Source organism: Nipponia nippon, unplaced genomic scaffold (assembly GCF_047370975.1).
Source record: "Nipponia nippon isolate SJK-2023a ecotype South Korea unplaced genomic scaffold, ASM4737097v1 scaffold_3, whole genome shotgun sequence".
Classification (NCBI taxonomy): domain Eukaryota; kingdom Metazoa; phylum Chordata; class Aves; order Pelecaniformes; family Threskiornithidae; genus Nipponia; species Nipponia nippon.
This window is the reverse complement of record NW_028262347.1, coordinates 103,562,226-103,588,066: the sequence shown is the minus strand read 5'-3', so window position 1 is coordinate 103,588,066 and position 25,841 is coordinate 103,562,226. Positions and strand designations below refer to the sequence as shown.

At 41.4% G+C, this 25,841-nt stretch overlaps 1 protein-coding gene across 7 annotated transcripts in view; it reads right to left on the bottom strand.

Annotated features, from left to right (window-relative positions):
- Positions 1–25,841, bottom strand: part of USP54 (ubiquitin specific peptidase 54) — a 105,521-nt gene that overhangs the window by 58,553 nt on the left and 21,127 nt on the right. For 2 of the 7 annotated variants that reach the window (XM_087763854.1, XM_087763860.1), the window contains exon 1: positions 21,452–21,557. The exons of 2 other annotated variants lie outside the window; for them this stretch is intronic. The gene's annotated coding sequence lies outside the window, so the exon portion shown is untranslated. Of the gene's footprint in view, positions 1–11,886; positions 11,999–21,451; positions 21,558–25,841 lie in introns of those variants that run through there. 3 more of the 7 variants (XM_087763856.1, XM_087763858.1, XM_087763857.1) reach the window with 3 other exon arrangements.

Here is a 25,841-nt window from a genome sequence, read left to right as displayed (position 1 = left end):
TGAAAATTTTCACCCAGATGGCTCCAGTAGGGTCGCTCTTTCAGTGAGGAATCACAAGAATGATCCCCTTGACTGATCCCATGGCTATTCCAGCTAGAGGGAGAGAATTTTCACAGCTAGAGGCTTGAGAACATACTTTCTCCATGTAGCTGAAATGATTAAAGTATTTGCTAATTTCTGCATGGATTAAATTATAGTATTGATAGCTCTGCAATTAAATAAGACCTTCATTTACAGTTTAGACATCCTAAAGGACAGCCAGCTTTGCAAGTCAGTCTAAATGCAATCTTGAAGGTGATGAAATAAAATAGAGGGACAGAAAAAGGTCCCATTACCAAATAACCATGAGTCTGGATGAAGAAAAGAGTGAACAGGGCAGTGATCTTAAAGGTAAACATCCCTGACAGAAGTCAGCTGCCGCACAACCAAAGGGGGGGATAAGTTCCTCCTCTTCAGGATGTCTCCTCTTTTTGAGCTTCTTAGCTAGCCAGAAATACTGAACAGATTTCTTTGCACACCTAGATGACACAGCGTAACTACAAAAAGATACAATTATTTCCATTCATCTCTACCTCCAAGAAATTTCTGATAGTGCAAATGGGACAATAGAGAAAAAAAACTTTCTGCTTTATGTACGCATTTTCTCAGTCTCAATTGCTATGCTGGGAGAAAAAGGGAAAAAAAAAAAAAAGCCTGTGATGCTTTTGCTGTCAAGCTTACACCCATTTGTCTGTCTTCCTCTTAAAGGAATAACTTAATTACCCAGCTCTGTGCCACTTGTGCCTACCGGGCGGAACCAGGAACTGACAGCACCCGACAGCGCCGCTGATGCCCACGACAGACTCATACTGGTCTTCCTTATTTTTCATTCTGCTATTGCACAATTCCTAGCCTGTGAAGTGTTGTAAAGACATGACAAAGCTGTGAGTATCAGAGACCTTAGGCTAACTCCCCAGAACCATGTTAGAAAATATACCCAGAGTTTGCGTAAGGTTATAATAAATGGTCTTTCCGACACCAGCAAAATGTTTCCACTTATCTGATGCAAAAGTAATCATCCAAATGTTAGGCTAAAAGTTGCTAGTGAAGACCATCAAAATAATCTTGGAGTTAAGATTAAAAACAAAAGTTTTCCCAAATCCACATATGTATTACTTTAGCGAGTAAGGGTATGGCAAGCCTGTGACAAACACTACAGGTTTCCCAGAAGACACAATGAAAGCCATCTCTGAAAGACCACCCCAAGGTAATGGAAACCAAAACTGAAGGGACTAGACAGAACAGTGAGCAAACCGGGATAACACACCTCCTTGACTAAAACTGCAGTCAATTCGGTCACTACACTGTATTTGTACAGCCTACCAACCACCAGAAAAAACCGCAGGCAGGATACTGATGGAACAAATTGCCTCTTGGGAACACAGCTCCCTGAAGTGGCAATGCTGGCATTTCTGAACTAGTAGACAACTTACTGCTTCTACAGTGATTGGAGAGAGAAAACTGAACACGTTTTTTATGAAGAAAGAATATGTTCTTACACCAACTTTTCAAACCAACAAATAACCCATGAAAAACAAGAACAAACCCACTCTATCTATGCTCCTGTTAACTGCTCAGACCAGCAGGGGTGTGGAGAGACGATGTTCTGCAGAAACACCCCAAAGTGAGACTCTGCAAGATGCTGGGGTCAAGCATAGCTTTATCCTGCATGAAGATATTCTTTACAGCAAACAGCTCTCCAACTTCTTCATCCAAAATGCCTGTGACTTTTATAAAACTATAGTGGACTGTCTCTTAAAACAGTGTAATGAAATCTTGCGAACACTTACCTAATCTGAATCATTTGATTTTAAGCCTGACAGTCAGCCAAATCTATTTAAAGAGCATATCTCACAGTAAAAAAGCAGCATAGAGCCATTGGCGTTGAACTGCAGAAGGTTCAGTGATGGTGGAGGGCTCAAAACTTGTACCTGCTCGAGCTCAAGGGGAACCTCTCTACTTCTTCCCAACTGCCTGCAGGTGTTTCTCCAGGGTTACAAAGTCTTAGCAGTCATTTCTGTGGCCCTTCCCAAAAGAAGGACATCAGCTGATTAACACCTGTCTGCTGTGCAAACCTATGACCACATAGACACTTGCCCAAATTAGTGGAAAAAGTACGTCATTTATCCCATAGAGCTACCAAGAGAGAGAAGAGTAGGGTAGCTGTGTCCAGACTTTCATAAAGCCGTTACAAGGACCCAAAGTATCCAGTTGGCTCTCAAATAATCAGACAAGCTATTAAAACCCATCCAGTAAAGAGCTCTAATACAACATGACAACCATTCAAAGGCAAATTACAATTTAAAATAAAAAAAATAAACAAGACAAACATACAGCTCTAAATATGTAAAGCCAGCATTACAGCCTTTTCTGATCAAAAATAACCAGCAAGATGATCTAGAAGTTTCAGGAAGAAAGCATCTCTTGTCAGAGACTGCAATTTATAAAAGCATAATGTGGGATAATTGAATAATAAAGGGCTTCTGTTTGAAGACAAACAATGAGAGGGATGAGGTCAGAACCAGAGATGCAAAGGCCACGTTATTTACTTTGTGTGGGCTTATTGCCAAAACACACTTCACTCCCCAGATAAAACCTTTACTCATATCAAAAACACGGTATTAATAACCACTGATCTCATGCATCACGGTACTTTCAGCACATGCTTTTGCTGTGGAGGTTACAGGGAACGGAGGCAGACGAGCCCACAGCTTTGTGTCCTACTTCTGAAATCCTTCGGAAGCAGCTGCCCCCCTTTCTGTTACATAGCCCAAAGGATCTGTTATCTCAACAACTTTTCTCTGGCAGTGAAGAGGGAAGGAATATATATATAAAATTAAGAAAGTCTGCCCAGCCTGAAGTAAATTCAAACCATTTCAAAATAATTTGCACTCTCTTCAGATCTCCCCTTCCCAGTTGCCCAGCTCTGTAAGACTGCTGCCCATGATAATAAAAGCCTGCATCTTCATGCACCTGCATTTCCAAAGCGCTTATCCTAAAGTTTTGTATTACTTTCTACATGAAATGTAAGTTTACTCTCCCAAGCCTGTATTTAAAAAACACCCTACCAACCCCTAGGCTTGGTGCTGGACATTTCACAAGGAGGAAGGGTGGGGTGAAACCAGCTTTTCATCCCACTCCATATACAACTTGTGGATTTCGGATAAACGGGGAAAACACGGCAGCTTCAAATGTTATGCAAGTGCTCAAAAGCAGTCAATCCTGTGTAACACAGAAAATCACGACAAATAGGAACAGGGCAGCTGTCAACCATATGGTGAAATGGAAGGTTCTGGTTTGATTCTAGTGAACACTCAGCCAGCCTCCTGCTGCCAGTTATTCCCCTTCCAAATCTTCACCTTGGCTCTCCAAAGGGGAGCTTCAAGATTAATTCAGTATTTTATTTGATCTCCAGATATAAACAAACATTTTCACTGCAAAATTCTGTATTATACAGCCATCAGCTACTGCAACAAGATTTCAAGGCCCTTTTTTCTGTGGTACCTTATTCACAAGAAAATAATCTCATCTCTCTTCCAATAATACCACTGACCCAAGAAAACAATTTTTCTACTTTGGCTTGCAAATTCCAGCCCAACAATGACTGAAGAGTTCCTAGAAGCTTTCAGAAGTAGTCAGTAGTATTCAGCAACATAAGTCTTAATGACTGATGACTTTTAAAATCCTAAAATCCTGCTGCCATTCTTTTCCTGACGTTGCAGACTTCCAATGCTCAACAGCATCAAAAAATTTTCAGAAAAATTCTTCCTCTTCTGTAACACCTACCTTGTTGTAACTATGAGTCCTCCTGTCAATCTTCACATCCCTTTCCTTCCTTAAAACAGAAGTCAGCAGCAATCAACTCCCAAATCATATGCTGTTCACATCACAGCACCACAAATCCCTCTACTTCATTAAACACTATTTCATTATACCTTGATTTCAGTAACATTTGAAACAACTCAATGTGTTAATACACACACATCCACACAGAGAAAAAAACATAGGTAAGCAAGAAACAGATTTTGCAGGAAAACAAGCAAACAAAACTCCAACACCATTAGTACTTCAATTTCAAAGGAAAGACGATGCAGGCTAAGCAAAGGCAGCAACACATTGAGAGTAGCAACAGACTTTGACCAAACAGATGGACAGCCTTCGGGTGGAAAAATAGGTCTTTCTGGTGATGTGTTCTAAGAATCTCAAAGTCAAATATTGCAATGCACTGTTCTCTCCAGGTAGTGCTCAAGAGGAAAGATAATACCCAGGGCAGAAATCAGTTTCCTCAACACAGGCACATAATGGACTTTTTGATACCACTGGCTAGTGAAAACCTCCACACAGGGTGGGCAGACATAATTCCCACCTCCCTCGTGATCAACAGCTAGGACCAGACAACATATTTGATAGTACCATGAAAGTATTTACTCCCTGCCTCTTTTCTCTTAGCTCAGGATAGTATTTGGTATTAAAATAATAGTTATAGCTTATTCTCAAACTATTAATTCACGGCATTTTGTGTTTTACCTATACCATCATTACCATGTTGCAACATGGCTTATAACACTCATGTTCTTGCCAGACTAGTAACATACCACAGTGCAAAAATAAAGCAGTGTAGAGGAACTCGCACAAACAGAGCAGAGGCAGAAAGAGTAAAGAAAGAGCGAGCAGCAGTTTAAGGTGCCTGTGCTGGGTCCCAGTATTAAAGGCTTACATCATTTTTTCCTGCTATGCTAAAACTGACAAGAAGGAGTGCTGCTGCACCACAGAACATTATATAGATTAATACTTCTACATAAAAATATAAAACCATGCACCCAGCATCCACAACATGCTGATTCTTCTTCTTTTTTTAAGCAGTCATCTGTGCTGTATAGCTATAAATAACACTTCAGCAGAATCACGAGTGTGCACACACATGCATAAGCACTTAATAATCTCAACTTGGGTTTAAGATCATTACTATTTAGTTTTAGAGGAATAAGCATAACTAACAAGAACAGGGAAACTCATTTTTGCTTCACTTGGCTTTGTATACAGAAGCATTTTCTTGCAAAACCCACTGAAGACTTCAGAACCTGAGTAGGAAAAACACTTGCACATACCACAAGAAAAATCTTACTCAGTCAAAACATCCCGTCTCCAACAGCAGCTAATGGCATATGGGAAGAGTAAAACAAACAGGTTGGGGGAAACATACCATGATACCATACACCTCACCAACAACCTGGAACAGACAAGCAGGGGGAGTAGAACTCAAAGCCTGATCTCGTTTTCTATACAACTAGGAGACCAGCAGAAGAAAACATCTGGTCAATGCATTTAGGGAAATAACAGAGGAAAAGACTCTCTGTGCAAGCTGATGAGTTGTTTTGTTTTCTTTTTTTTTTTTTTCCTTTTTTAAGTAGGAAGTAAATAGACATGACCGAACCTCAAAACTTTACATCCCAAACTCGCACATGGTGCACTCCCTCCCACTAGCAAATAAAGCGTCTGCAATATGCTGCCATGGCTTCCCTGTGGCTCCTGCACCCCAACACCAGAGCTGGCTGACTGGGCCATCGATGGCTGAGCTGATGGCCATGGGCATACTGTGCCTCTCCTCAGCTGCAGCCCCAATCCATCTACAGTCTCATAAAGTGGCCATTTTGCAGGGCTCTGTGTGTTTTAAAGAGGATAATGACAACTGAATGCACAACAGTCCTGAACTCACAGCTAAACATCAACTACAGGCAAGGTCAGGTAACGATTCCTGCAAACACAGGAAAGGAGCCCTTGTATAACAGGACACGCAGCTACCTCCATTACCTGAAATTTTACTTTCATTGAGAAGCCCCTTACAAATAGACAATTTATTCTGCTTAAATTCTTCTGGCATAGACATTCTGAAAGATGTACTAGAATAAATATTTTGGAGAACAAAAAAAACCCTGACATCTTTTTATCAAGCAGTTGTAAAAAAAGCCTTCAAATCCAGTTCAACCTAGTTCACTGTGTGAAATTTGGAGTAGATGGCTAAAACAGGCAAAAGGTACTTTCTTTGATTTTTCGTATACAGTTTGTTTGTCAGAAATACATTTCAGAAAGGAAAACATTACAGAATACACACAGTATACACAGATGGAAGTTGCACGTGTGCAAAGCAGACCATATCCTATAAATAAGTTTTCTGAAATACAGATCTTCCATTTTGTTAGAACTAAAAGTAAGGTGAAGCCATAAGATTTGCATGTGAACTTTCACAAAGCTCTGGCCTCTTTAAATTCCAAGTCTGAATCATAACTTAGAAATTTGAAATCAAAGAGACTGTTTATGTAAGTCTTACCAGATGCTACCATAAGGAACTACTTCCATATTGATTTTAAAAACTTATACAACTCTTTCCTTACAGATTTTAATAACTTAAAAGCTCAGGATCTGCTGGAAAAAAAGATGCTGTTCATCCTATAAAACACAGAAACAATGCTACAATTACCTTGTATCAAAACTAGGCTTATGGAGATGTTATTGTTTTCATTCAGAAAGGTTATTTCATCTTCACCAGAAAAGTACTGTGAAACTACCAAATGCAAAAGGGATTATTTTGTGTCCTGCTGTGGCCTGGAGAGATCCACAAAGCGTGAAAGAGACTCTTGTTAAGTACAAGTAGGCTCTGTCCTAATGGGTCACAGAAGCAGAAGCTGTGCAAATGCAGTATAATACAAGCTGAACAGACCAGTTTGGTGTTGGGGTAAGAAAAAGAAGAATGATGTCAACAGCTTTGATTTATTTTTTCTCTGCCTGGCGATGAAATGACACTACTGAGTGGCACCAGAAGCTCCCTACAAAAAAAAAAACAAAACCAAAGTGCTCGAGAGGAGGTATATACCATGAAAGGAGCCTTTCCACATTATTTGCGGGTTGCTCACTGGCAGAAAAAGAGCATGAAGAGGTAGTTCACAAGAGTTCCTCTCTTTGCAATTGGAAGAAGCCTGTTAAATATGAAATTAAACAGAATTCTGTGGGTGCCCAGGGAAGTTATAATACATTTAACCAACTTGTACATGCGAAGAGGAAAACACCCTTATAAAACGTTTTGTTATTGTTGTTATTTTAAAACAGAATGAAAAAGAGCAAGTTTCAGAGTATGTACACGTGTCCCCATATACAAAACCAAGGCCTGGCCTGACAGCACTGCAAAGTACCCAGCCAACAACAAATGTTAAAGCCATCGAGTTCAACACTGGAAGTGTAGCTAGAGAAAATAGCAGCCTTGCTCAACTTCAGACAATAGGATTTCAGCCTGAACTGTAAATAAAAGCATGCTTACTTCAGAGATTTAGTTTAATTGCTTTCAGCAGTGGTTCAACTGTTTCAATGCTGCTGTGGGTCTGAGCTCTACTGGAAAGCAAGCAGGTGCTGCTGTTACTCTCCCAAATCTGATCCTGCACCAATGGCCAAAACCACTTGTGAAACTAAAGACAACGTGCATCTGGCAGAAACCACAGACCCTTCTAACAACGACTCCCAGGAGTACTGCAAGGTTAAACACAAAGGAGCGCACAGCTTCTGGCTTAGTCCAGCCCAGAACACATGACATTTAGAAAGCACAGCATCCTAAACTGGTATGTTATATTCTGTGTACTCAGTTCATCCCCCCCCGCACCCCCCTCTGTACAGAGAAGTATCCAGCCTAAATTGATGTGTCTCATCCCTTCAAGCAGAGTGCCTCCAGGGAACAGGCCTGGGGGTGGAACACAGAGAAGCTTTGGGGAAAGGTCTTGGGCAAGAGACGACAGGAGCTCTAGGAGCTCTTCCGCTCCATCGCATGCAGCAGGGGATGGGGATGTAACTGGGTCTCAGGATGATATCGTTTATATAAGTGTTTGCTTTCTTGCTTCTAATTATCTGTGTGATCCTTTAAGAGTGTGGCCGTGCTATGTAGCACCCTTGGGGGCAGGTGTAAAGCCCCATCCTTCCCTGTCCCCCTTGGGGAGGTACCAAAGGTATTCAAAGGAGAGGGCTCCAGGGACTGCAGGGTATGGCTGGCCTTAGACATGGCCCAAAATTTCTGATAGACGTTTGGGGCCACTCAGTGACTGACAGGCTGGGAAGCAGAGACATAATGGGCAACAGGAAAGTTGCACACAAGCATATTTCCGTTTTGTTTTCCCTAGTTCTTTGGAATTTTCTCTTTTAAAAAAGCAAAATTTCTAGTACTTATTTAAATAAAATTTGTCTTTTTTTATGTTAAAATCCTTTTAGTCTTTTGGGGGCTCACCACAGGAGACGGGTTAGACACATCCACCTCAAACCTATGGAGGACTCCATATCCTGATACGGCAGCCCAAGATAGTCTTCAAGCCTTGCTTCTTCCTACAGCCCCCAGTCCAGACCACACAGCCGGCCCCACACCAGCACCACCTGGAGCTGGTCACAGGACGGAGCCTTCACCTTCCAGTTGCACAGCGGAGCCACATGCCACACGCTGCCCACACCTCCTCTTGCCAAATGCTGTTAGGACAAGACCTATTGATATTGCTCCAGGCTCACACCTCCAAGCATTGTAACGCTGTACAATGTAACTTGTTTTCCCCAGAATTCCCTAGACAATACACTGGCAACACAAAAAGCTGCTGAAGGGACATAACTCTTGTGTTTGACAGAAGAGAGTCTCAGGAAGATTAGCAGCTTGGTACAGAAACAGATGCAGATCCAGAACACCAGCAAGGCAATAAAAGGACAAAACCAAACATTGTCCTGTTTAAAAGTCCTCTCCCTCAGAATAACCAGCCTTCAAGGAACAATCACCTGACACCTGCGAAAGCAACATCTGTAAAAGCTATCCTTATCAAGAAGGGTTACCACACCAGGATGGTATTTTCAGTCACCTCGTTACAACACATTAAATGCTTTGCTGAGAAATCAATTACAAAATTTTCCTTCAATACTAGAAGAAAGCATTCAGATGCATTGTTACTATTATCCATTGCTTAACCAGCATTACAACATATAACACTTCCTTATGTACGCCTGTAAAAGAGACAGGAAAAAATAAGAATATTCTATCCAGATTAAGAGTCCACGCATCCTTCCTCTGCGATTAAGAAAATAAAATAAATCATACACGTGTGTGTGTGTGTGCACACGTGCAGCCAAGTGGCTGACCTGGAAAAATCTTACATTTCTGGTTAATCGGGACTGAAGTCACTCCATTTGAAGCTAAACTGCTCTGAGCTTGAGCCAAAATGTGCAGTGTTAGATACATTTTCTTTGCTAGACTAGAAGGAAGTTTTTGTGCTTTTTTAGCATTCTCACTTTTTCCCAGTCCTCCCAAGTTCTCCAATTCCAATATACTGTGGTGACCCAGGTGCTCACCAATTAGGGCAGGAATAGTAACACACATCCTCTTGTGGAATTGAGTACATCAAAAACTTAAGAGAAAACTTGTGGAATTTCATACATATTAATACATCAGTTAAAAATATTATTATTATGATCCAAAACATCAGAACCTGAAAAGATGCAACTGGAAAATGGATGAAATGACATGGCTGTGACATGCTGTTCTTTGGGAATAGTAATCTTGTCTCACAGCTTACATCCGTGGCAACTCCCAGGAGAAACAGCAACTGATTAAGATCACTTGGCTCTTGGTGGAGTCGAAAACGGTGTTGTACTGCAAAACCTTCCTACAAATGCATTTGTTCCAGCTCTCTTTATTTTGCTTCTTGATTACTAGAAGAAGTCTTTTTCTTGAATAAAAGTATATAAATATGTTTAAATCTATTCAGAAGGGTAGTATGAGCATAATTTTCTCCAACACATTGCTTTGACTATATCCCACTATTTCCCCTTCCCGTGGTATGTCCGTCTCCCTTCATTCGCTTGTAAGGGCCCTCGGGTCTAGCATAATATTGACTTTCCCATTTGTAAGTGCATTATTAAATCCTGTCCCAAAAGTTGATGGTGCCAGCCTTCACCAGCCATTTGTTACACTATAAAGCAAGTGCTTCTGTTTTCTCTCCCTCAGAGAAGATGGAAACATACCAAAAACATCTACAAAACTATCTGGTTACCCTCCAAATCATTCCTTTCCTGCCAAGCACGGAGAAGCTCAGCGGCAAGGCAGCAGGTGTGCCAAACCCATTGTTCATCGTGACAGCCACCACAGTCTGCCTCCTTCGCTCCTCTGGCTCTCTATCATGTTTCTTTGGCCTTAGATGGGGAACGCTGTAACCCAGAATCAGCCTGTTTGGGTTTTTAAGACACGTAAAACTCTGAGATTACTGACTGTAACCTACAGGCGTAACTACAGTATAAATGAATGTAAACCGCTTTACGTCCACCACAATGCTTCTCTGTTTGTCAAAGAAAAGCAAGAGGTTTCTTGAACTGCCAGTTTAAAAAACAAACAAACAAAACCAAAAACAACCAAAAGGCTTCTCTAACTCCAACCAAGTACAACATACTAGAAGAGGGATGCATCACCTCAGACAGGGGACGTCTGAGAGTGACCTTTTTATATGGGCAAATGAACACAAAACCTCACGGCCACTGAAGTAGGGAGGAGGGCTCTCCCCTCTCTCCACCCCAGTGCTCTGGGGCAGGCAGTTCACACCTCTGCCCTTTGGCTCATAGGAGCAAATTCAGCTCAAATTAGCATTTGAGGGGGGATGGGAAGAGAGGAGGAGAGGGGCTGCTTTATTTCCTATTGGTTTAGTGAGCTGAATCAACCCATCAAGAAGTTATAGCCAGGGCAAGGAGACAGGGACTTTCTCTTCCAGGTATGGATCAGCTGAGCCCTGCCTCAGCAGACTATGATCAATAACTCAGGCAGCCTAAAACACACCAGGATTACAAATAAGTTATTCCTTTAAAAAAAAAAAAAAAAAAAAAAAAGGAATGCATTTGAACAGGCAGAATGTGTTTGTTATATTGAATGATGAGCAGTGGAAATGACAGATTATTTCCCCCCCTGCTCTGGTGAGAAACTCTAGAACCAGATTTATAATTTTGTGGAACTAAAACCTCTGCGTAGTATCACCAAGTGTATGAAAATAGTTTGTGGTTTTTTTCAAATCTACAAATTTAAATGAAGATGTACTTCATGCTAAGCTGAAGCAGTGAGAAGTATGGAATACTAGTGGTAGACTTCCAAAATTCACAGAATAATTACTACTTATTTTGGAAACAACACACTTTAGAGAAGGCAGGGGATCAGGAAACCAAAAAGCAAGTTGACTTTCATAAATCAACGCATTAAAGTAACAAAAAAGCTCTACATATATTTAATACCTCATTTCATTATCAACTTTCTAACACAGAATTCAACAAGTAGAGGGAAGCAAAACTGCATCTAAATTATCAAAAAAGCAGTCCTGAGAGCTTTTGACTAGGCAATAGTTACACTGTAAAGTAACAAGGATGGGAAATGAACTGCCAACATCCCTTGCAGCTCTGACAACGTTAAGGTGAGAAGAGATTCTGACTGGTTTCATCTTCAAATTTATCATGGATACTATTAGTCAGAAGAAGCTACGGTATGGTGGACCAGAGGCAACTTACGACTTAGAAAGTGCCTTTCACACAGGTAGCAGAACATAAATAAAATGTGCATATACAAAACAGCATTAGACAGCAGGACTAAAATATCGAAAAGCAAACTAACTGAAGCGATACTCTTTCTTTGCATCTTAGAAACAAAGACAATCCACATTGGAAAGTAATATTTTCTACCTTTCAGTACCATATATAGGAGAGAATTCCTGTGACAACTTAGATTCAATAAAAAAAAAAACAGCCATGTCACAGCAGTGGTGACACTGAGTTAAAACGACAGATTTAAAAATCAGAAAGACCTACCCTCAGAAGTCACTTTCTATTCCGTGAACTCCACACTGGTATTGCAACAAAAGCTGGAGATCAGAGCGGGCTGGGAAAACTCTCAGAGGACTCACTACAAGAGTAACTGCTCTGAGTAATACTTGCATGGAAAAATTATTTAAGGGAGGAGGAAAGAGCTAGAATAGTGTGGGAGGGGACAACCTGCTGTTTCAAACAATAGGAAGCTGTTAAAACAAAAAAAAACAAGGGCCTCCCTCAGCACAGGAAAGTCTCATTTGAAAAGGGTTGCCCCCACTGCCACCTACCAGGCAGGCAGCTCTGACAACAGAGATAAGGCCAGAGGCCCGGCCCCGCTTACCGACAATTCCCTTTGGAAACAGGGCCAGGCAAGAGCGAGGTTTTCCAAACCCTTTTATAAAAGGGACCAGATTGGGGGCAGAGATGGGGGAGACAGGGCTGTAAGGGACGACTTCGTTTTACAGCAGCAGCCTGCCTGTGGAAGGCAGGGCTCCCCTCAGTGCGACAAGTGAACTGGTGAGGTTCCTGCAAATGCTTTAGTTAAACATGAAGGATGTTTTCTCGTAGGAGGGGTTGATAACCAGGAGTGACATGTAGCCATTGAACACAAAAAATGCAAAGGACTCAAAAGATGGCTTCAGTTTTGATCCCTCGGTTTAGAGCCCTGCGGTTGCAATGCAAATTTAAAAGCAGTTTTTCAAAGAACAATTATTGCAGGACAATTCCTGGAACCATCCCCTGTGGTTCAAAGCCAGTGATACTGATCAAGGAAAAAAGATGCTTGTTCAGAAAAACAGCTTCCTACCCCCAAAACCTCCCATAAGCTCAGTTATTTAAGCTCAGAAGCAACATTACTACTTGATTATTCCCAGACTCTCTTACAGTGCAGCTCCGGGACACTGGTGCCATCCGCATTCAGCATCAATTTGTTCTTCTAACATGGTCACATTCATAGCACAGGGAGAGTTACCATATATCCAAGACCAAAATAACTTTAAAGAAAACTTTGGTTATGTTACAAAAAACAATGTGCACCATTGTCTTGCTGTCCTAGCACAATATAATGCTAACAAACAGAATCAGACTGAAATATAATAACGCTTTGGACCATACAAGGTATTGAAGATACTATCCCCACCGGGACCATTTACCTAATAGAAACAAACAAAGCAAAAAGGAAGCAGTTGGAATACAATTAAATTGGTTTGCCTTAAGAACAATCCAGGATAGAAGGGGCTGAGCCAAGTTTTAACTATGTCTTTCCATAATGATAGAGTTGTGGTAAGACAAAAATAGGAGTTAGAACAAGAAAGGAAAAAAATACAGCAAAGGCACAATACTCTAGGCAGTGTTTTACCTCAATGCTTCTACATACTTTTTTTTTTTTTTTTTTTAAAGATTTAGGTCTCTGCGTGCAAATTTCAACTAAAATAATTTTCTAAAGTGTACTAATAGTGGCATAATTGTGAACAAAAAACAATACAATGTTCAGTAACCATGCTGGGCTCCAAACCTGCTCCACAGCTGTGTGTGGTTAAAACAGCATGTTAACTTTGCAGGACTCTTTCCTCAAACAGCTTGTTTCAAGGAACACAAACCACTTAAAAGCACAGTTTGCAATACCAACATAGACCTTTTCCAGGCAAAAGCAATATGCCAATCCTCATTTTTATCATACAGAAAGAGTGACCAAGTCTTCCAGGTGTCTCGCACCATTATTTGGATCTGCAGGTTTCCTTTCAATTATCTGTACAAGTCTTACCAAGAGTTAGCAAGTCCGTTTGTTCAAGTGGCATTATGTCCAGGGCTCAACGACCTGAGGTTGGCAAGCACCCTTGCAGAGAAAACACTAGTGGCTACATTCCCTTCCTCCTCCTTGTTCCTAAGGACAAAGCATTCACCTTTCCTCCTTGGACACAAAGATCACATAGATGCTCCTGTGACTCCACCGATTTCCTTGCTGAGGTGGTGTGGGGCAATGCTCACAAAATGGCAGGAGCACCTAAATTAGTAATACCAAGGGTGTTGTAGTACAAATTCCTATTTGCTTCAGCCTCAGTTTCCAACATTTCAGAACTCTTTCTCAGCTTTTTGCTAAAACACTTCAGGTGACCACGCACACTTGAGTAACTGCTAGACGTCCAGATCAAATTGTAGACATTTTCAAATACCTGCTCTGACACTATTTTATGCCGTCCCTCGGCACATGGATAGCGGAGACTAAGTTACCTGTCTAAACAACATCCAGTTCTTCAATACTTCAGTGCATGAAGAAAGCATGAAAATTATTTCTAGAAGCTGTTTTTAAAGCAAGATCAGTTCTGCTTCCATCACACCCAAAATGAAAACTTTTTAAAATCAAACAGCAGCAAAGGACAGGTAAGGGTTTTACTACTAGAACAAATCCCTCTGCATCGGGCAGAAAATAAGTCTTCACTCCCTGCTGCCAACAGTCACACAGTTCAGAGAGCAAGCGAGGCTCCACGCCCCAAACAGAAGCAAGGGGACGCGTCCCTAGCCGAAGCACAACAGCACTGCTGCGCTTACAAAAGAGAGCTTTGCCAAACACACCAGCTACGCATCTGACTCACTGCCACCAAACTAAGAAAGAATTCAGAGCAATTACCACATTTCTGCACAGAACGGGAAGAAAGAAGAAGAAGGAAAAAAAAAAGAGCATTTCCACTCTTCTAACATTTCACCTAAATTAGGACAGCATAGCAACCCTCAAACAGCTCTGGTCAAGCACTGCAGCCCCTAGGGCTAGTAGGACCTGATAGCAATGCAAGCAATTATACAGCCATCCACATAGCTGCCTCAGACTGAAATGAGGCAGGAAAACCAGGCAAGATAAAGCAACAGAAACAAGCCTGGAATCTCTCTCTCTCCCTCCCTCTCCCCCCATTCCTTGCTTTTCTGCTTTGGTTCAGAGATCAGCAATCTGAGAAGCAAACGTATTTGCAGACAACCCTATCTATTAGAAGCACGTATGCCTACAGCATACGTTCACGGTTGGCAAGATAAAGAGAGATTGTCTAAGAAAATGACAAAAGCGTAAGTTACAAAAAATTTTGAAGAAACAAAGTATAGATGACGGAGAGCTGCAATAACCATTCCTTCAAAACTGAGAACATTTCCCAGTATCTGCAGAGTCAAATGACTTCAGCTTCCTTCTGCCGTTGCAGATCATGCAGCTTCCTACCCAGCAAAGGCTATGCTAGCCCTTCCCTTCACCTTCGAATGATTTTCCACCACAGCACTCCTACTCATAGAGCTGTAAATGTCAGAACATTTAGCATAGTTTAAATACCATGTTTATCTACATGGAGTAGTTTTGTCAGGAGTAAGTGCTACATGGTGAAGATGTAGTTTCTTGATTGGCTTCAACAAAGAAGCTGGCTGCAGAAGTTCCTGCCCACCTTTCACAGATCACTCCTTCCTGTTCCCATCTGATGCTCTCTTCTGCAGATGGCAGCCTGTGGAGGACCACATTACAAATTGCATCATGAAAACAATCTGGATTAAAAATAAACAGAAAAGTATGAAGGGGGCTATTCTTATAATTTCAGTTATTCAGAATACAGAGCAGGCCTGCAGTAAGCAGTTTTAACTGGCACAACACAGACCAGCAAACTTCAAGGGGTACAGGAGCTTCTTCTATGAGCTTTACCACCAAAGCCAAGATACCACGTAGATGCACTAATTCCTTGCACAGGTAACTTACAGTATGTTTTATGATATAGCTATGCCAGCCTGACAGCTGCTACCAGGGTGGATCTGTTCACCATCACGTGCCCCTTATGCTAACACTGGGTAGTCTGCAAAATAAGCTAGTATAGGGAGGTAAGTCAGCAAAACACAACTCTATCAATGGAAATAAAAATGATAGGTTTTTTTCATCAGCTAGCTCACTCAGGATTCAGAAAAGCAGGCCTGGTGAGCAATGCCTCTTGACAGTAGCATGAAGTTAGATTCTCTTACCTAGTTAACAAAGCTGCCCCTCCATCTGCAGTCAGATGCCTGTGTGGCAATCGGCAACGCGGACTAAAGGTGTGGTTTCATTTAACTGTGGGAAACACCAGACCTTGTCAGTGTGTTTACTTTCCCTAGCCTTATGCTCCCACTGCTTCCGAGTATTGCATTGAGCTGCGAGCCAGTTGCATGAGCCACTTCAACCGAGTGCAGACACGGCCAAGCAAGGAGAGAGCAGGAGCACCTAGCCGAGACCCAGCACCCTGCCCAGCCCTTTCCTGAAGCAGCCACAATGAAACTGCGTTAGGTTAACATCACGCTGCACTCCAGGAAAGATCAGTTCAAAACAACTGCTGCAAATTAAAACCCCTGGTTAATCTTTACTAGCCTCTTTGGTTTAAGTAAGTGTATTCTTCTAGGACAATGGTTTTTACTTTGCAGTATGCATCCCCCGAACTTTTACGAAGTCTGAAAACAGGTGTTTGCCCCCTTCATTGAAAGCCTTTGAGGTCAAAAAAGTTAATTCTGTGAAGTGGATACAAAGGAGTGGCCATCAACAATTTCTTTTTTTTTTTTTAAGGGGGTGGGGAGGGCGGAGAGGGTGAGTTGAGAAAGACAAGCTCATGTTCCCGCATCAGCAGTGCGTTTTTCAAGAAGAGGGAAAAAAGCCAACAAAAATCTAACAACAGTCTAACAAACTTTAGGGCAATGTGTTCAAACATATTAGGCAAACACATATGCTGTACTCAGCTGACCTTCTCCACATGGCAAGACAACTGTTTAAATACTGTCAAGGAGGGGGGGAAAGCACAGCAAAATCTTGGTTTTACTTTGTCGACACAGCTTGCTTTGGTAGGCTGGACACAGCCTTAAAGCCGAATGGACTCATATAATGAAAACTGGTAAAAATCAATACTGCTTTCTCCCTTACCATCTGAGTTATTCTTCTATTGAAATCAGGTTACCTAGAGCTATTCAAGTAGCTTGTAAATCACAAGATGAGCAAAAAGCTTTTTTTGCCATTTCTCAATATTTCTAAAGAATTACCAAACATACTGTTGTTTTGGTAGTTATCAACAGAGAACGAGAAATACTTTTCAAGACTATTCTAGAGGCTGGCTAATGTGAGGCCAGAGTTTTTACGCCCTCCACTTTCCTTCAGCCTCCCAACTGCTCATTCTCATCCTTGCACAACCCTTTCCAATCCGGCAACACAAGCATTCGCGTGGCCAGAGACAGAGACAACCTGGTCAGGGTAAACAGCGACCAGGTGGAAAGACAGGCCAGGGTAGTCTGAAGTCAGATCTGTTCCTCCATGTTCCCTATATAGCCCCACAAGTATTTTTTGTGTAGGGTGGCTTGGGGTGGTAGTACCAGTTAAATTATTTGAGAAGCCATGGCCTCTAAACCATGAATCTAACCAGATTCATAACCAGCCTAAACCAGAATCTAAACTAGCTTTAAAAATAAGCTTAGGAGCAGTGAAGTGGAAAGGATTCCTTTGTATATGAAGTCCAGTCCTCGGCTATCAAAAGCACTATCATCCTAAATCCTTTTCCAAACCTTATGGTTTGACAAATGAATCTGGCCCATTTACAGCTTCAAGAGTAAAAACAGTTTGTATATACAAACAGTTTGTATGCACACTCAGTATTTTCCACTTAACTAAAAAAAAAAAAGCTGTCTGTCTTCTTTCTTATGTGTATGTACTACAAGGCAGAGCGCTCGTCACTGAAACCAGTCTTCCTTTTAGGAGATGACTCAAAACAAAAAAAGAAATACTGGGAGAAAAAGAAAGCATTAGTAAACCGACCACATCATTATGAACATACCCTGCTAGCAGTTTGACTTTTTACATCTAGGAACTCTAACCTGGTGCTTTGAACTAGTTTTACCTGTGGCACTGGGAGGTCTGGGAGTCTACAGAACAGCCAGGGTTTAAAGGTTACTACCTACTACTACTTACCAGCTACTAGGAAGGAAATTAATTCTATCCCAGCTGAAACCAGGACACGAACACAAGCAGGAACCAAAATACCACTCTTTACCAAAGAGGTACCCCCACAAATACCACAAAAGCCTGCATTTCTTGTTGGTATTACGCTCCTAAAACCAAACCAAAACAAAGAAAAGCAGTTCTATTGCATACTTATTCCCAGTGACTGCAAAACACAGTGCACTACATTTAATCCACCCTGCTTTCTGTGACTTTCACCTCAGTACGTGGACCAGAGCCAAAAGAATGTTTTATAAATATCCTATCAAAAAGGGATGGTAAAAGATCTTCTTGACTGTACCTAACACAGCAGGTTATAGATGTTTGTTAATCAAACAAAGCACTAAATTAAATTTCTTGGTCAAAGCACAAGCACATTCTTTGAATGAGTGTGATGCCATGCCATGTCCAAAGCCACAGACAAGTCTCCCGTCACCTGTGCAGGTGGGGCAGGCACACACAGTTTTATGCCCTAAAAGGCATGACACAAAATTTGTTTCCCTGTAGGAAAGAGAATTTCCTATAGTTTAAATATGACCCTGAGACATTCAGGAATTAATTTACAGTTTGACTAAGTTGGGAACCAGAAAATAACTTCTCCTATGTAAAGCATGCACATGGCATTGGACCAGCATAACCAAAGTGACAAATCCATAATCCATATCCACTTTTCCCAGTGTCATCAAGAACTTACATAATTTTATGACCCTAAATTATGGCACCCAACCTGTAAACCTTGATACATCAGGATCTCAGCAATGCTGTGGTCCTTGATGAAAGGCTTGCAAGAAAGTCTTGAGAAAGAAGATTATACAAGATTGCTTCATCTGCCTGCGTCAAATAAAACTGATGCTTTTCAGGCTCTTATCTGACATTAAAAAAGGAGATGACAGGTTGGAGGTGGAAGATTCACTTTGGAAACTAACTTAATCAATGTGAAACCAAAACAAAGTAAGCTTGCAAAAAAGTTCTCCCTGCCTATATTCATTTGTCCCCTTTGATATTCTAGTTCCTCAGCTTTATTAGTTTACTTTTGTATCACTTAATTTAACAAAGAAAAAATGAGATCACAAAGCCACAGTTACAGAGAAGGTAACAAGTCTCATAAAATTTTATCATACACCATTTAAATTTCCTGCACTAATTATTTTCCGTTGTGTCTTATTTTTAGTGTTTGACCTATGACTGAACCTTGGCAGACTGACATGCAGTCAGGATGTATAGCATAGAACTCCCAAGAGCATTTAAATCCATATCCATCCACGATATTGAAGAGCTGAAAACAAAAGTCAGTGACACAGATGATTCCAGGAATCACCCTAATCACGGGGTGGGGGAGGAATCGATATTTTAGAACAATTATGAATTGCAAGTTAAAATAAGTAAATCTTCTACGAAAATCTGCCATTAGAGAAAAGAGGGGATGTAACAGCATTTCTTAAGTTCTCTTTCTTTCCACCTTGAAATGTTTTCTAATAATTTCATTAGAACAGCCACTATTTCTTAAAACTGCATGCACCTACAAAAGCTGTTGCAGATGCTTAAAATCCAGTGACTTTTTCAATGGTATAGACAATCACACATTATGAGGATTATTCTTTGTTTCACAGCCAGTGAAATGAAATTGGCTTAAGATGCTAAAATACCAACAAGGAGGGCAAGAAATATTTGATGACTTCCAGAGGAAGCAATAAGGCACTCGCCAAAGATCTATGGAAAGTCACATCCATCACAGTAATAGGTGCTGTAATGAAAAAATATACTTAGCAGTTAAATAGATTTTCAGGTAGAAAAGTAATTGACCAGATTTCACTCTGTAACCTAATCCTACTATGTCCTGGATTACTTACTTGTTCACCTTAGCCTGGCATCCTAAAGCCGAATCACCCCTTTGGGCTACAAATCTGCTTCTGACAGAACATCGGTACTCTCTGTATAAGTACGCAAAAAAATAGTACTAATGAAACACTATAGCAACGTGACATTCATTCAGAGGTTCCTCTCCCCCGGGTGGGAGGCACACACAAAGCACAAGTACACATTAATACACCTAAATATAAAGACTCCATTGGTCTTAAACCATGCTAGATTAACATATTTCACCCCTTAAAAAAGCCCACTGTAATATACGTCAACTGGGACGACGCATACTCCAGGACAAAGGCTGTTGCGGCCCATCCATCCATCCATCCAGGATGCCCACTACAAAGAGCAATACAGAATACCAAGTAGCGTAGAACATCAGCAGCTAAATTTAGCGAGTAAAAACATCATCCATTGCATACTGATTAGATTGAAACACTATCAAGGCAACAGATAAAAGAAACCTGCATAAGATGGATTCATAGGTGTGCATTCAAAACTAAAAATAGCATGTATCATAACAAATACATATGGCCATACATAAAAGTATTTATCTTTATTTTAATGAGGAGTTACTCCAGAATCCTGCTCTGTAGATTTAAAGACTAAATCTGCTTTGGAGTCTTAATGCAGAAATTAGATGTGGTAGAGATGGGCCTTTCCAATTCAAGACTTCAAAGGAAAATCTTAGCCTACATTCTTAGCATAAGAATACCAGAGAGACCTTCCTCTAGTCAAGAGTCAAGCCCGATAAAGCCTTGCTTTACTTCGTCACATCCTTCTGCTACCCAGAAAATGACAGAGGCCCTCCTGCCAACTTTATCTTCATGTGATAACTCCCTTGAGCAGGGAAATTTTTTCCATTATTTATTTCTGCCCATTTTAACTTATCTGGTGAAAAGTGAACACATTAGGCAGAAATTAGAACTGCAAATATAAAAGTCTATTTATCATGGAGATTAAATGAACATTCAAAGGAAGGTTTCAACGTCTCCTCTACCCTTATTAAAAAACAAAAAACAACAAAACCTCAAAACTCACAACCAAAGCCATTATCAGTACTTTGCCTTTCTTCATCGGAACTAGCAAATGCAATTCCCGTGCATACGAAGATTTAAGTGGTATAAATTCCATACGGGCTTGCACATTCCCACCTAACTGGCAAAGGGCATGGCCATTACTCTTCTCCATACAGGTGGGCTATAATCTTCCCATTGGCAAGGGAGGAAGAGCAGCTGTAAGACACCTTACATCCCTCGTGTACTCCAAACTCCAGTGTTTTGAACTGCCTTGATTTACCCAAGTATCATGCATTGAATTTAACATAGCACCTTCTACCAAGGACAGGAGGTACACAGTGCAATTCGTCACCATGAGAAATAGAAACAAGTAAGACAGTACCTGGTGTTCATTTACTGTCTCAGCAACAGTTTAAAGTAAATACAAATGAAGCGTGTGACATTATGCACGCCTATATAAAAAAAGCTAAAAATTATGTTTGCAAATAATTAAACACCCTGCACCCAGCACGTTTTTCCAGCGTAGCTCGCTGAAGGAGAAAACCTTTCCTTTGCTTATACAGCAGCCAGCACAACACAGAATACACCGACACCTGCTGCAACGGACCCGCATTGAGAAGCCTCCCCGCCCCGGCTCCAGTACCCCGCCGCGTTTAACACGCCCGGCCCACCCGCCGCTCCCCGGGCCGGTCCCGCGGCGCCCCGGCGCACTCACCCGCAGGCCGGGCTCTGCCCCCGGCCGGGCCCGCCCCGGCAGCGCCGTCGCCGCCGCTGCCCCGTCCCGCGGCGCGGGCAGCGCGGGAGCGGGAGCGGGAGCCAGGGCCCCGCCCCCAGCACCATGACGTCACCGCTCCGGCCGCGCACCTGATCCCCGGGCTGGTCGGGCCTTAAAGGGGCAGCGGCGGGGCCGGGGCGGTAAGGCCGCTGCCTCCGCAGCCGCCACGGGGAAGGCGGCCAGCCAGCAGCGGGCAGTAACGAATACAGCCGCGCTCAGGTAACACCCAGAGCCCGTCAGCTTCCCCCAGGGGAGCAGGTTGGAAGCACGGGGCCACGTGTGCGCTGCTCGAGGCCTTTCAACGCCTCTCCTCCACCTGCTGGAGAGGTGAGGAGACCCTTCAGCCGCGCCCGGGCCTCTCGCTCCAGTGCCGCCCGACCCTTCCTCCCCTCCTCCCCGGAAAGAGTTATCCAGGGGTGCTGCTCATGTGAATAACCTGGCTAAGCAAACCGCTCTCCTGGTGGATGTTAGCAGCATGCTTCACATCTTTTCCCCTTCTTTTCACAGCTCTTTTCTTTAAGACGCCCCACGGCCACGACAGGACGTACCTCTCCGACGCAGTTGCCATCCGCGAATCCAAACGGCAGCAGTTCTTAAGTACCTGAAGGCCACAACTTTCCTCTTTCACCCCAAAAATGCAGTGCCAGTTTGCCCATTGGCGAAGGGCGGCTTGCCCGTTCACAGGGGCACATAAAGAACCAGATACGGAACAACAACTACTTTAATGTTAGATACTGTATTTCCGCCAGAAGAAACCAACCAACTCAACACCGTGCAAAACTGGTAACTGTTTAGTTTGTACCATCAACACCTGGCAAATGAGACCCACTCAAATGTAACTGGGACGAATCAAACCATTATCCCTATCCTCTTCCCTAATCAAAATCAATTGTCCTCTTACCCTGCTCAGTGACCCTCTCTAGCAAGGAAATGTGCTGGAGGACAAGAGACCTTTAAATCAGTATCTGCATCACTTCAACTCAGCTGGGGACATAACATTAAATGTGGAAGACAGACGAATTAAATGGAAGCTACGAACACTGAAATTTCCTGTTCAAGAAGCAAATCTGAACAGAAACACTGTAGTTCCTATACTGTGTCATCCTTCCTATTTATATCGAATCTCTACAGAAAACATTGTATTGCCATATACCCAGTCATGAAAACATACCAGCCCTGCTTAAACCTCAAGGAGGTTCCTGGGAATTCTCAAGCTGCAGCCATGCAGGCACTTTAATTTCTTTCACTACTGTTAGCATAAAGCCACCAGTCTAGACCAACTACCAGGATTAATCGCCACATCCTCCAACTTTCAGGGCAACTTCATGCAAATCAGTTCATCTCTGTCTGCTCCAATTCTTCATCTGTAAAACATCAACAAATGATACTTGCCCAATTCTCATCTATGCCTTCAGTGATTGTTCTTACTTTTAGCTATCAAAGATTAAATCATAATAGAGGAAAGTGTCACCCATTGTCCAATTAATATCATAAAGGTTTTACTTAACCTTCTATAGATATTTCCAAACAATGATTTGATTCTGCAAAAGTCCCTTTTTATTTGTTTCTATGCACGGGTTCCACCACCAATTATACTAGCACCCATCAAAACCAGTGTTGTCCTTTGGAAGTGCAGCATTCAGAGCAGAAGATGAGAGACAGCATTCTGGTTTGCTTATAGGAACAGCCCGAGTTATGCTTTAACACAATATATTATAGCCTCACACAAAATTTGCTTCTTGCTTGGTAATAAGGAAGATACCGTAAAAGATAAATTTATTAAAACACCTGAATTACATTGAACTCTCATTTTCCCCTACAGAGATTATTCCTTTTTTTCCTGACATTTTTAGTCATCCATATGTCTAAAACCATTTTCTTCATGTTTAGACCCTTTTTTCCCCATCGTTTTCTGAGTATTTGTAAGATCTGTGTTTCTGTTTTCCTGAGGTTAGTTACCCAAGATTACTATACTAAATAATCATAACTATCTTTCAGAAAATGGTGAATGCGATATGGCATGTTTTCTAACATAGAAGAATTTCACATTCATACTAATCTCAAACTGCACATGGACAGAAGTTATGTGACATTATTTTATTTAACTACTTTAAAAAAAAGGTTTTAGAATAATCTGAATTAAATTGATATTGATGGTAAGCACCAATGCTAAACACTTTTAGAACTACAGGATCACATCCTTTCAGCTGTCTAGGCTATTACTCAGACATTAAAAGATAAGTTTCTTGTTTTTTCATTTTTCATTCTAAGCTGAGAAACTGGAACAATCAAAACAGTTATATCTACACTATAATTAAAAAAAAACATTTATTGTCAAAAGCTAGGCTGTCAGTTCATTAGTGCTAGTTTCAAGTCAGCATCTCATTTGCTAAAATTTTAGTGGCAAACAAGCAGTGGGATTTTATTTTGAAGTATATTTAGAACAGATTATCTTAATTATTGATAGTATTAAATGTGGAATTTAAATACACTCAAATATACTTTCCCCTCAATAAAAATAATTTTATTCATTTTAAAATGTCACATTAAAAAAAAAAAATCCCTCGGTTGATTGTTATCCATCCTGTTTGGTGCCCTTTTGATCACTGAGCTCCCACCCTTACAGAGACGGCTATGCAACTTCAGTTGGAGCCTGGAAGCCTGCTCTTCCCAGCTGACAGATCAACTATTGTCTGTAGCATGTTTGCAGCACTATTGCTTATCCAGACTATTGTGTTGCCTTCCTGTTGCCTTCCCCTAGAACCAACTACTAAATTAGACTAACATATTTACACATATTACTATCTAACATAGCTATCCACTGGCAATGTTGAATATTCAAGGCTTAATAATCAAAATTACAGCTCAGTTCTGTTTTGCACGGTGAAATCACGACAAAATCACTTCTAAACCTTATTTTATGGAAAGACCACTGGATTTTTTTCCAAATCTCAGCAGCCTAAATAATACGGTGTCATTTAAGAGCACTTAGCTACTAAGTTTCTAACATAGAGAAACTTCATTTACTTCTATTGCAAGGAGACAGTTCAAACTCCACTTTACAGTGAAAGTGGGTGTATCCGTCTCATAGTCCATGTTTGGGCACATAAAAAATCTTGCATTGAAATACTGCTGAAGAGTAACAGAGTAGTACAGTTTAGCATGGTGGTCTGTGCTCAAGAAAGCAGAAAGGACTAGAGAATTAGAAGTATCTAAAAATTTTACACAGGACTAACTGACTTGTTAGCCGCCTTTTTTCACATCAGTCACCTATAATATTTTCAAACAACTGATCTTACAATAAAGATGAGCCACATCCCATTTGGAAGTGCATCAGCACACAGTGCTGTGTTAAGAATGGACCTTCCTCCACTTCCTTCAGAACTGAAACCTACTACTCAAACTTTAGACCTTTTGAGACATCACTAAATTGCAAGTTTGGATTGTAATTCTGCTAACAGAGTCTTCACAGCACCACACTTGAACTTACTCTTATAAACAAAGCTTCTGTTATGTATCCTAATGTTGTAATTCTACAAAGAGACACAGAAATACTAGGTACTTCAAAGGACCTCCAACAGCCTAATCCAGCATTCCACGGTGAGAGGCATCCTTCCTTTACCGAATAAAGCAAGGCAAAAGTAACTTTTGTTGGTCAAGAGGAAGTTAATTATTATCTTCATTAAGTCAAGCATAGAAAGTGCAACGTGATGCACCATGAAAAATAAGACAGGGTGTCTGTGCTTCCCCAGTAGATTTTCAAGTGCAGCTAAGCAAGGTAAGAAGTCCAGTTCTGTGAAAAACTAAATTGTTTAAGCCATCCACATTCCAGCTGTTTAAGAAAAAATAAAGCCATGAGTTTTCTGATCTGGCTTTTTCCGGCTTTCAAAAACAATAGGTAAGATACAACATGAAATTATCCATTGACCAACAGCCCTCTGCTGCTGTAGACTTCATTGCTACCCAGCCACGCAGGTGAAAAATAGCTCTATCACCCTGCCCCGGAGGGCTGGCATGAGCTCAGCACTCAGCTCGGCAGCATCGCAGCGCTCCCAAACCCCAGGCGTTCTCAACTAGATCATCTGAATTGCACCAAATGCTGTTTTTGCCTTGTATACCCAGAAGCATCAATACCACTTAGAGCTGGTTGATGAGGTTGCAACATCTTGCAACTTCTCTACTATGGTATGTCTTTCTTATACATTCCTCCTACATAGTAGTCTCATCCTTCCAATTCCAGTGGCACATGCTTATTGGCATTCTCTCAGACTTAGCATTTTTGGCATACTTTTCAAAGATTATTTTATCACCGAGTACTCATCAGCAATAA